A 13703-nucleotide genomic window follows, 5' to 3' on the forward strand; every position below is an offset into this window, starting at 1 on the left:
AAGGTTTCTTAGTTCTTTATTTAATTTCTCCTTCACATCTTTTCTGGCCAGCACACATCTCACCCCTTTTTCAGGGAACCACTGATTTGCTTTCTACCATCAAGAATCAGTTTCATTTTTTAGAATTTTATATAAATTGAATACATTATGAACTAATTTCATCTAGCTTCTTTCACTCAGCATAGCTATTTTGACATTCACCCATGTTGTAGTGTGTGTCAATGGCTGATTTCCTTATACTGTCTAGTAATATTCCACTGTGGACATACCACAGTTTATCTACCTGTGATGGACATTCAGTTTGTTCCCAGGTTTTGGCTCTTACAAATAAAATTGCTATAAATATGAACGTCTGAGTCTTTGGATAAATACATGCTTTCATTTATCTTGGGTAAATACCTATGTTTGGAATAGCTAGGTCATAGGTAGAAGATATATGTCTGGCTTTTTAAGAAGCTGAAAAGTTGCATTCCAAAGGGCTTGCACCATTTTACATTCCCACCAGCAATATATGCGGGTTCCAGTTGTTCCACATTCTCTACACTTTATACAATCAATCTTTTGAATTGTAACTTCTCTAATAGGTTTGCCACTTGTGGGAACAGATACTATTTCTAGCCCTGTGTGAGTCACTTCTCCCCATTTTAGATATTTATTTTTCAAGCCTCAGGTAGTTTCCTCACATACATGTGCTACTTAGTATTCAGCAGAATACCTAAAGGGGATCCTCTGCACATCTCCTCAGCTCTTTCTTCTTCAGTACTCTGTATTGCAATTTCTTGCTGCTGTAGCCTTCCCAGACTCTCAGCTCTGTCTCCTCATTATAGAGAATCCACCAGGGTTTACCCAAGTTTCCCTCTGTGTATTGAGACATAGAAACTCTCAATGCACTAATCTTGAGAAAATCATAAGGCTTACTTCATTTATTCTCCAAATTTATGATCCCTTGTTCTTTGTTGGCTGATTCCAGTGTTCCAGTGTCTTAAAAAATAGAGCTTTATACATTTTGTTCATGTTTTGCTGTTTCCAGTGGAAGGTCAAAGCTAATCTCTGTTACTTCATCAAATAAATGGTAATTGCTTATATTTTTAATTATAAACTTTTTGTATGCTTTACACTTTAGTTGTAAACTCCTGGTATATACAGATTTTTCCTGTTATCTGTATATTCCTAGTACTTTAGAGTTTCTGACTCTTTAGGCATCTGAGATCATAATCCTTCTAATAATAATTCCTTATTAGAAGGTATTCTCTGTACCTACCTCTTCTTGTCTCCTTACTCAAGATTAAAGAGATTTTAGACATTTAACAAACCTGTCAGTTTCTCTGACCAATAGAAATAGTTTAATCATGTAGGTAGATTCTTTCTGACTTGGATAAGAGGAAAATAAATCCTCCAAATAACCAGAGAAGTCTTAGGAAGTACTGCAATAGTAGAGGTACAATTTAAAAATATAAACTAAGTCATCTCCATGGAAAAGTTGAGTTAATCAGACATGATGTCTGCCAGGCTGTAATTATACAAGTCCAGTCAATGCTCCTAAAGAAACTATAACTGACCAAAGCCACTCTTAAGTGACTTATAAAGATGACTTTAACTGTTTTCTCAAGCTAGGAGAAAATGATTGTTTTCTTTCTTATTCTCCACTTTTAACCCTTAAACTTGAACCTATCATTTCTGGATTGATGACAGTGAGATGGTTTGTCTGGACTGACTTTGGTTTCATTACAAGATTCTGCCTCTTGGATTGTTCACCTTAATCACACATTACAGAAGTAATGCTCTATCCTAGTATGTATCTGAGGCTCCAGGACAAGATCACTGACCCAAGCTCCTACTTATCTGGGAGAGGGTGTTGAAGGAGACAAAAATGAATACAGTGAATTCAAATGGGCTTAATCTTGAAATGCTGGAAAGTGCCTCAATTCATTTCAGTGACCTTGATACTGTCTGGTCATTACAGCAAAGGAATGTAATCATTTAGAACAGTGCTTCTTGAAATATCTATCCTGAAGAACGAAGATTTAAAAAAAATATAGTGATCAATACTTTCATAACAAACATGAATTATTCTTAATTCCAACCAGAAACAATCTGGAGACCCTCCATGAAATTCATTTTTAGTAGTAATTCTTCAGCAATATTTTATACTCAAATAATTATTAAATGTACTATACTGTATTACTTTTAAATTGATATCTTAATTTCTGTGATCTTCAGTAGATTATCTGTCCTGTATTCTAAGATACGTTTTCTGGGTATCAACTTCTTGATGTATCACACTTGGCTCAAGTTCAGCATGAAAAAATTGAAATTCATCACATTCCCTGACAAATTACCTATCTGTAATTGATACTAGCACTATCCCAATCATAAGACTCTAAAACTCCATACAAATTTTAACATTTGCCTCACCTTAATATTTAAAACCAATCACAAATTATTGCAGATTTTGCAATCCTACTCTCCAGTCCCATTGCACACCACCCACTACCTAACTCTAGCCCTACCACCAGGTACACGTATTGTTTCAATCCTAGGTCGCTATTTCATATTACTATTTCAAATGTAGCTAGTATGCATGACTTTCAAGCTTGCATGCAATATTATCTCATTTTCCCCAAGGAATGGATAGTATAGTAGTTAAGAGTACAGGATCCAGAACTAGTATACCTGAATTTGAATTCAGTTCTCGATTTACTAGTTGTAAAATCTTGGGAAAAGCTGTCCACTCTCTCTGCACAATCCATTTCTGTATTAATAAAACGGGATTAATTATATTATACTTCTGATTTAGTTGTTCTTCAGATTAAATGAATTAGTATAAAGTACTTAACCAATGCCAATAACTAGTACATGATCAATCAATGTAGTTTATAAAATTATGCCTTGCCTAATCTTATGTCCAAGCTATTACTAAAAGAATATTTTTACTGTAAACTGACAAAATTTATTTTCTCCCACATTTGAGCTACACGTATAGATTATTTCTATTTGCATGCCTTTGCACCAACTCCTTCTCTTTTATGTCAGATTTCCTTGGGTTTATCTTTATCTTATTCTGATTCAAAATACAACTCAATTCTCATCTCCTTCATGAAGCACTTATAGGTTACTTTAACCATCTCTGAGGTTTTCTAATGTAACAATAGACAATACTCACAACTGAAGTCATTATCACATAAGTGTTCAATGTTACTGCCTGTGTGATCTGTCTTTTCTATCCTGCAGACTTGACATGAGCAAAGAGCATGGCCTTTTCACCCAGACAGAAAAATCTGAATTCCAACTCTTTCACTTCCCACCTGTAGAAACTGGGAAATTATCTGACTTCTCCGATTCTCAATTTCTCTTCCTGTACTAATAAAATAATACTATGAATAAGACAACTGTATGAAATGCTTACAACAGGAACACATCCCTTCCTCATAAACAACTGTTAAAATCTTGAGACTGGAAATCATGTCATATTTCTTTACGCTCTAGCTCTTACAGCAAATACATATACAAAGTAGCACTCAATAGAAATTTATTGGTTTGAGGCTAGCATTTTTTAGAAGAGTGCTGGAACATAACATGTTTATGCAGAACTCTTTTAATAGTACAACTCCAATATTTACTGCTCTCTGTGCTCAGGGTGCACCCTTGCTCATTGTGCTACTAAGTAAAGAAGCCCAGTAATCTCCTTACAATATACTAATCCCCACAGACTGCAATAATTATAACTGACTTCAAGGGACTTACACAGTGGAATTTGTTTCTAAGTGAAGACAAATATCTAAAGCGTTTTTAACTTAAAACCTCTTTATTATTTGGAAGTTACACTGGCAGATTACAAAAACAAGTCCAAATTAGTAAGGGTGTGATTAAAAGGCTTTTAAGTAAATGATATATAATAGGCAAAAACAAAGCTGAGACAGTGTTTAATAGTAGTAAATGGTTACTTTACATCATGAATATTTATTCTGCTTTCATTTGAGCAGTTTGGCACAATGAATATTTAGGTTAGATTAAAGCAGGAACTTCTTAATAACATATTTAAGATGTTAATTTGCTAAACAATCAAAGGAAATTGAAAATTTTCTTAATATAGTTTTTTATACTTGTTCCTTTAAATTTATGCAAATAAGAAATATTTTTAAATAAATTCCTGTACTTTATTATTATTTTTTTACATTTCTGCCCACAAGACATTTTTTAATTTTTAATTTTTGGGGATACATACTAAATGTATGTATTTACAGAGCACGTGAGATCTTTTAAAACAAGCATAAATGCATAAAAATCACAGTAGAGTCTAATAGGTATCCATCACTTTAAGCATTTATCCTTTCTTTGAGTTACAATCTAATTATATTCTTTTAGTTATTTTAAAATGTATGATAAATTATTATTGACCATAATCACACTGTTGTGCTATCAAATACTAGAAACTGAGCTACCATATGATCCAGCAGTCCCACTGCTAGCTATATACTCAGAAGAAACAAAATCAGTATGTCAAAGTGGTATCTGTAATCCCATGTTTATTGCAGCAGTATTCACAATAGATAAGATTTGGAAGCAAACCAAGTGTCCATCAAAAGATGTTTAAGGAAAATATAGTACATATACACAATGGAGTACTATTCAGCCATAAAAAAAGAATGAGATCCTGTCATTTGCAACAACATGGATGGAACTAGAGGTCATATAAATGAAATAAGCCAGGCACAGAAAGACAAACTTTGTATGTTCTCATCCATTTGTGGGCGCAAAAAATTTTTTCAAAATTGAACTCATGATGATGAGAGTAGCAGAACTGTTACCAGAGACTGGGAAGGGTAGTGGAGGGTGGCTGGGTGGGATGGTTAATTGGTGCAAATATATTATTAGAAAAAATCAGAGATATTTTTAAATTGTTGAGTTTATTGCTAGGCAAAGGGTAAAAGAGAGTTAAAAAATGTTAGGTGTTTAGGTGGGTAGGTAAATGGTTTGAGAATTGAAAGATATTTCAAGGTTCTTTTCACATACCCTCACTACATACCAGTAAATTAGTTTGTATGGGGAAAAGCAGCAAAAAAATATAAATATTATCTGTGATATAATAGAAGGTATTGATTCTGTTTGGGTGCCCAAGTACCATTTCTATAGACATCTAATTTCTAAGATAAAAACAATAGCATGAGGCAAATCATTTGTAGATATACTATCTGCCTTCCAGAGAAGTTCTGGCCACCTTTGATTGGAAATAGATACATTTCAGTAGTATGTATACAGTGGGTACATGATTACATAAGGTGTCAAGATGCTTGGACTTTAAGAAAATTCACAAACTTTTAGAGAAACTAATAAATGAATAAGGAAATCAGAAGATCTGAACCAGAGTGGAGGCTAGAGGAATTATCTGTCTAGGGTACATGAGAACATCCTAAGGACAGATATAAAAGGAAGGATGGGGAAAAGAAGAAAGGGAAGGAAATCAAGGATAAGTGTATTATCATAGCAGCCTAAGCCTGGAAATGACATGAAAAAGTTTATGCCTAGAACTAAGAATAAAACATGAGAGGGACATTAGATAAGTACATGTAGTAACTCAATGTTTCACACCCATGGAAATCCACAATTAAAGAATGTAAACAAATTTAACTAATGAGGAACAAGAAATGTTAAGCATGTATTAAGAATGCAAGAAGCTGTTCACATGCTCCATATTAAAACTGGTTTTGTGGTACAGAGAGACTGTTAAAATTAATGCATTTTAGTAACATGATGGTTTACAGCAGCTCCACAAGTTTTCAAATGATATTCTATGTGAGAGTAACTTGGTTTTTTCATATCTAACTTAAAAAGGTCCCAAACCATCTTTCCCATCCTTTTGTATTAATGACTACTTATTACCGTGTGGGTAATCTTTATTTAGCAACGGATAGAATGCAAACTTACAACTTTATTGACAATATTCTTGTAAATTTGTTAAATTCATTCTGTATTTTTATCCTGATAGTAGTATCCTTAAAATTAACTCATTTCTAACAGTTGTAAATGAAAAATATATTTAGGATACAACTATGTGCTTAAAATGAGACATCGATATTTTTAAAGTGTTAATTTCTTGATACTTTAGTATTTACCACCTTTGTAACTTCTTGAGTTTGAATTTTTAAGTGCTTTGACATAGAAATATGGAAATCAAAAATTACATTGCTGAATTTTATTTTATCTGGCTAATGCAAGGTGAAATCACTTAGGTGACAATCAATTATAATAAGCAATACACATAAGAAGATGACATAACATAAGTTAATGCTTGATTAAAGTCTAAGAATTTCACCAAATTGATACTTCCAACAAGCAATTATCTCAAGAATTTAAAATATAATATTAAAAAAGACCTAAAAAAATACAGCCTCAGTTCAAGAATATCATCATCCTAAATTATTTAAACACTGGTAAATTAATCACTACCTATGTAGATTAATGTACCTATGTGATATATTACTTAAATCACATTAGTATACAATGAGCTTTTACATAAGCTTTAAAGCTGATATTCAGAACTCTTTTAACATTTGAAATAAAAATATCTGAAATTTGACTATACTAACACAATTTGGTATTTTTGCCTTAGACCTGCTTTTGCTGCAGTTGATTATCATTGTAAAAATTATTTTTAAAACCACAGAAATAAGTCTTAATTGAACTATTCTCCTTAAACATATATGGGCATTTTATTTATACAAATGACATTAGCTAAAGAGCAAAAATCTGATAATTATTCTCCCCTTAACCGATTTTTAAATGCTATAAACCTGTAATAATATAAACAAAATATCTCCTTGATGGTGCTATTTCCAAAAAATATTGTGTCAAGTATATGGTATACTGTTTTATCTAGGACCATGTACTTAATTTTTTTTTTTTACTATGTGTCACTAGAGTTGCTATTACAGATGCTCCTTGACTTATGATGGGGTTGCATCTTGATAAACTCACCATAAGTTAAAAATATCTAAGTTGAAAACGCATTTGATATACATAACCTACCTAACATCCATAGTTTAGCCTAGCACACTTAAACATGCTCATTAGCCTACAGTTAGGCAAAATCACCTAACACAAAGGCTATTTCATAGTAATGTTTGAACATCTCATGTTATTTATTAAATATTATACTGAAAGTGGAAAACAGAAAGGTTGTATAGGTGTTCAAAGTATGGTTTCTACTCAGTTCATATCACTTTGCACCATCATAAAGTTGAAATATCGTGAGACCATCTTAAGTCAGGGACCATCTATAGTAGGAATATGAGTTGTACATGTGAACTCACACATGAACTTCTATTCTTAAATTCCAGAAGTCAACATCCCCATCTTTAACCTAGTTTTCCCTAGAGATTTTATTATTCAAGTAATGATCCTCTGGTTTCACTCATTCCTAGTTTATCATCTCACCTTCCATGTAACATTTCTGCTTTTTAAACACAGCTTGCCTCATATTTTACTGAAAATTTTTTAACCCAATCAATTCTCACTCTGCAGACTTCCTCCCCATGACAATTAGTCTTTTTAGGTTAAAATATCTCTCAGATTATTGACTTGTGCTTCCTTCTTAGTATGTATGACATGTATATACCATTATCACAGAAACATGTAATTATAATCTACACATCTGTCTTTTCCAATCGATAACAATATCCATGAAGTCAAAGAGAGTTCATATTTGTTGCTGTATCTGTGAAAACTAACACACTGCCCAATAAGAGTAACAATTTAATGTTTGTTGAATAAATAAATGAAAGAGGATATAATGTTGTCTCCTTTCCAAGATGGTTTAATTCTAAGCTACCCTCAAAGGAGTGACTCAGTATATAGGATAATACTAGAGTAGTTTCAAAAATTCCAATTGACATCACATTCCCAAAATAAACATTTTTGGTATGCTCATCACCAAACCAACAGTTAAATTAAAATCATTTTTAAGAACAAGAATCAATTTTTTTCTATTTTTTTAGAGAATTTAGAACAGTTTTAGTAATATTTAAAGCACATAATCCTTCATTTACTTCCAAAGGCAGGCATAACACCAGCTATTGTGTGTAGTGAAACTTAATATTTGGCACAGTTGGTATCAGAGAAGCTTCTATCAGCTAAAAAACATAAGCATCACACTAAGGTCAAAATTCTAGATATTCAAAAACAATGCCAAGCAGACCACGGGTTCAGACTTAAGAGATTAGGATTTGAATCCAGAAAAAAAAAAGTCATCAGTGATTTTCAACAAGTTCTAAAACATCTATATGTCCTTTTGATTTGACAAAAACCACCATCAGTACTCTTTTGTTCCTTATTATCCTGCCTTCTGGCCATTTCTCTATGCTATTGTATTCACAGAACACCAATCCAAGACAAAAAAAGTTAAAAAACATTCAAGTTTTGACAAAAGGTAGCAAAGTGTATTTGGGGAGAGTAGTCTATGTGTATGGGTGGGTGCTCACTATATTTAGATTTCTATATAACAGTGACCAAAATAGCCAAACCACAATATTTAGACAAAGTATCATTCAACATGGTAGCTGCTTCACAATTTCTCTCTTTTCTCTCCCTTTCTGTAGGAAGTGTAGACAACTCTAATTTTCCTCTTCTCTTTATTTCTGGAGCTAGTATTTTAGGTTATTTTTATGGGTCTACTCTTTTAAATCCACCTTTAAAAATATCCAGTTAGCTGTGTGTCCTTTCTTATGTAACTCGATCTACTATCTATACTACTTGAGCATACCTTTATATTATCCTGACTATCAAAAAAGATCTCAAAAGCCCAGCAACACAACTACAGATTCTTCTTTGGCCAACAATCATTAAAGAAAAAATTACTATTCCTTAAAGTTTAACATATTTGTGATTATCCTCATATCTTAAATAACTAAAAATAAATTTTGTTCTAAAATATAAATGTAACCTCTAAAATCAATTCTGCAAGAGACAAGCAATAATAGAAGCCGAAATCTGAAGGGGGAAAAAAACCAAAATCCTTAAGAATGTAGGAAATTGTAGCTATTATTTTCCTTCATGATTAAAAAAAAAATCCTTATTAAAGGTGTGGCACATATTACCTTCATGTAGGTTCTGAAATGCCACTAAGCTACAGAAGTTTGAGAACTGTGAGGTTAAAAGAAGCAGTCATAAATTAGCTGGGCATGGTGGCACGCACCTGTAGTCCCAGCCACTCGGGAGGCTGAGGCAGGAGAATTGCTTAAACCCAGGAGGCGGAGGTTGCAGCAAGCCGAGGTCACCCCACTGCACTCCAGCCTGGCGCCTGGTGATGGAGTGAGACTCTGTCTCAAAAAAAAAAAGAAACAGTCATGAGTTCCAGGGAGCCTGCTATTGCCTGAAGCTGCACAACATCCAAATGTAGTTGTCAACCCCTGACAGGCATGACCCACGACAGCAGCAAACACCCAGCTATAAAAACTGAGACCAAGTGCATCAAATTAAACACTTGCCAAATAAGATATCTAGCAGAAATGGCTAGAAAATATATCTCAAAAGAAATGTTTCCCTTTTCAGTATTCCAAAGCCAACAAAGAAAGCATATTTCGTGAATATACGCCTCCCACTCCACTTTCATTCCCACTTTATTTTTGGCAAATATAGAAAGTCAGTTGCTACAATGTCATTAATGTAGTACTTCCCACCTTCTTTGAGGAGCAAATCTGGAAAAAGTTAGAGCATTTATAATCATCTAGACATCATTTCCTGGATATCTTAGCGACCTTTCTAAATGAAGTTAATCTCCTATCTCAGATCTCTTATTTTAAAATGAGAATAACAATAGAAAATGCCTCTTGTCATTGTTGTGAATTAAATTAGATAATATATGTAAAGAATCTAAAATGTTTTAAGCACAAAGCAAATATTGAATTATGTGAATTAATAATAATAGGTTAAAAACTCAAAGTGGGTTTATAATTCAAAGTGAAGTCTTTTTTGTTTCTCTGTACACTAATAGAATGAACTAACACATTTCTTGATCAAAAGTAAAAATATAAAAATTCACATATTTTCTTCAGTTTGTAAAGTGCATTTATAGCAGACAGATGCACAAAGTAAACTAAATTCAATGCCTAGAGAACTAAAATATATAAATTCTGAGTCATTTAAGAATGGTGTTCTATTTCTACATAAGCTATCTGCTCCACTGCCAAATATAAGTATTGTGAAACATTTTATTATGCCCATTTATTACATTAAAAGTACTTTGTCATATTTACCTGCCTTTAACAATGCAATGCTTAAATTTTGCATCATAAACTAACAATGTCAGAAAAATATAAACACATAGTATCAGAAAGCATAAATTTAAAGATTATTTTATTTGAATATAAGTAAACAACCATACTAAAGTGTCAAAAATTTGAAAAGTAATAATCATATGCATCTTTTCTTTCAAAATATATAAAACATGATAAACTCAAACAAACACAGGAATAAAAATAATCTTGTAGTTGTGACATATTTGAATAATTTCCATGGTTTCTTACTCCCTGGACAAAGACACGAATTGTTTTATACTATTCAATTAAGTGGTTCTCTAGTGACCTAAAATCTAAGCCACTATTTCTAACAAGTCTCTAATCTGCCATTTTTTAAGAATACAGTTCTTCTTACTTTTATATTCAAGTATTGAATATTGTAAATTCAATTGATAAAAATCCCATGAGGTTATCTCCACATACCATGCAAGAAAAAGAGGAATTTTTTTTTTTTTGGTTACAGATCAAAAGGTACCAACCACATCTCTGCAGCACCTGCAGCTTCTTAATTAATATAGCTTATTTATGACTCATTGGATTTTTCTTGTCACTGCACAAGTCATTTTCTACCACTGTTAGGGTTTTGATGTCTTAACTTTCTTTCCAGACTTTTAGAATGCTGCTTAAGATACTGGCCCCCTCATTTAAATGAAGGATACGTTTTAGAAATTATTTTCTAACTGAAAAACAATCTGTTATGTTAACTTTTACACAGAGTGAGATAAATACAAGCATTAAGACTAATTTTTTATAAATGTATTTGCTGAAAATGTCATTACATCATTATCAGATGCAGAAATAAGGTATGCATGTGTGTACATTGTATGCTATTATAATTATTAAATATTAATAAAACATTAGCATTTATTGTGACCAGAGCATGTAAAACACATAAATGCCAATCTTTCAGTTAGGAACAGAATACAGAATACAGTGAAGCAAGTTAATAAAGGGAAGGCCTTCTGCTTCACACTCAGAATGAAATGGATAAAGTAGTTGGTGAGAGGGTATGTCAAAATGAGTTTCCCAAGGCTAAAAGAACATAAGCCTGAGAGAACCTGGTTCATACTTTGTACACCTAACCTGGAGAACTTAGCCATCCTCTTTGTTTTGAAAATGGTCATCTCTACTGCATTCTTTGTCACTGAACTCTACTGATGGCCTCCTACTTTCATGATTGCTCAATCTTATTATTTGGAACCCAGATTCTGACTGTAGCCCTCATTTCTTCTTCTTCTCAAATCTCATAAAAAGAACCCAAACTCATGATTTCAATTCTCAACTTTATGTACATAAGTGTGACATCTATATCATCAGCCAGGTTAGCGCTGACCTCCAGATGGACCGTCAGTGTCACGTTACTAATTTCCAAGCACAACTATCTCCAGTCTATTCCCTCTCCTCCCTCAAGCCATAACACCCTCTTAGGAGTGATTCTGAAGACAGCAATGTGCACTGGTTCAGTGCAACAACTATCACGGAGTCAAATCCTGCTCTGCCTCATCAAGCTGTGTAATCTCTTCAAGTTACATAACATCTTTAAGTGTAAATTTTCCAATCTGTAAAATGAGAATAGCAATACTACCTAATAGGATGATTATTAAAAGCACAATATATATTATATGCAAATTGCTTGACACAGTAAAAAGTCATGTTGTAAGTATTTGGTAACATTAGATACTATGATTTTAATTAGACTTATCAATCAAATATTAATAAGAGTGAAAATGGCTTGGCACAATGCCTGAAATAAAACAATCCTCAACAAACGTTAGGCATTATTTACCATTATGGCAAATTATGCCAGTCAGTATGTCAAGTAGGGAGGTAACCATATTAAAATAGACAGAATACTGACCACCTAAGTCAAAATAACCACATATGTAAACTAGCATCAAAATGTAAAACAATGTAAATTGAGTAGGTCACTACATTCTGTGAATATTAAGTCACTTACCTGCAGGATAAAAAGCTTTGAAAAATCGAATTCTAAAGGGCTTACCATTCAACAGATCCACAAAGATATAATTTGATATATCCAAATATTGGCTCTTCATCTCTCTTCACCCCTAATTTTTCCCTATTGGGTGTTCTCTGTCTAGTAAGGAAACAACTGTCTTCCTAGACACCAAAGTTAAACATTCACAAACTGTATCTCTTCCTCTTCTCTATGTCAGAATATGACCTCACCATTCATCTAGGTACTGAAGCCAAAAATCATTACTCACTTGCAATATTTTTCTTACAAAACCTGGCACTAGGCCAGGAATGGTGGCTCATGCCTTTAATCCCAGTGCTTGAGGAGGCTGAAGAGGGAAGACTGCTTGAGGCTGAGAGTTTGAGAGCAGCCTGGGTAACACAGTGAGACTATATTTCTCAAGTAATAGTAACAATAATAATAATGGTAAAAAAAAAATTAGCCTGCCATGGTGGCTCATGCCTACAGTCCTAGCTATTAAGGAGGCTGAGGATCACTTGAGCTCAGGAGTTTGATGCTGTAGTGAACTATGATTGTACCACTACACTCCAACCTCAGTGACAGAATGAAACCACATCTCTTAAAACCTAGCACCGACAAATACAAATCTTAAAAGCAACTCTGAACATGCTGGTCTACTGTTCAAAACTGTAAGCACCTCCCATCATCTACAGAATAAATCCCAAATTTCACTGCCTAGCTTTCAAAGTATTCTACCATCTGATCCCAATTTACTTTTGATATTATTTCCAATAACTTCCCTTCAGGTACTCTCTATCTCAGCCAAATTGAAATAATCAGTGTTCTCTAAACACACGTTATATATTCCTTCCTTCACATATTGTTCACACAATCCACTATGCTTGAATAACCTTGCTCATATGTGAATATCTAAATCACACTCCACTGGACATTGTAGGCTTCCTACTCAGGATCCATTCTTCCTTTCCCATATCCAACATTACACACAACCTCACTGTAATATCCCAAAAATCTTCACCACGTAGCTAAATACTCAGGGAAAATCATTTTCAGCTCCAGGGATGAGCCTTGGTTCACAGAAGCCAGTATGCACATTCCTTCATCCTGGCCTCAGGTTAACAGCAACTTGTAACCTATGCACACCAATCAAGGCAGATCTCAGAACCCTTTCTTGAAATACTGAGGCAGTGTCTCTTCTGCATATTGTGGTGCACGGTTGTGAGTTTCAGAATTCACTCCTGCCACCCTCCTACTAGTCAAGGAAAATAGAAAGAGGAGACAGAGATAAAGCAGAAACTCTAATGAACTGTATCAGTGCTCTCCATGTGAACCCTTTTAGCGACACAAACTAAGAAATCCTGTGTTGCTTAAGATGCTTTGATTTGGTTACTTGCAGTCAAAAACATTTTAAAATGATAGGCATACACAGATTTAAGGACCAAATTCTAACA

At 33.5% G+C, this 13703-nt stretch overlaps 1 protein-coding gene across 18 annotated transcripts in view; it reads right to left on the minus strand.

The window, feature by feature from the left end:
- Positions 1 to 13703, minus strand: part of CCSER1 (coiled-coil serine rich protein 1) — a 1385530-nt gene that overhangs the window by 1347009 nt on the left and 24818 nt on the right. For 2 of the 18 annotated variants that reach the window (XM_054253146.2, XM_078366828.1), the window contains exon 2: positions 9191 to 9314. The exons of the other annotated variants lie outside the window; for them this stretch is intronic. The gene's annotated coding sequence lies outside the window, so the exon portion shown is untranslated. The remainder of the gene's footprint in view (positions 1 to 9190; positions 9315 to 13703) is intronic. 18 annotated transcript variants of the gene reach the window in all.

Source organism: Callithrix jacchus, chromosome 3 (assembly GCF_049354715.1).
Source record: "Callithrix jacchus isolate 240 chromosome 3, calJac240_pri, whole genome shotgun sequence".
Lineage (NCBI taxonomy): Eukaryota > Metazoa > Chordata > Mammalia > Primates > Cebidae > Callithrix > Callithrix jacchus.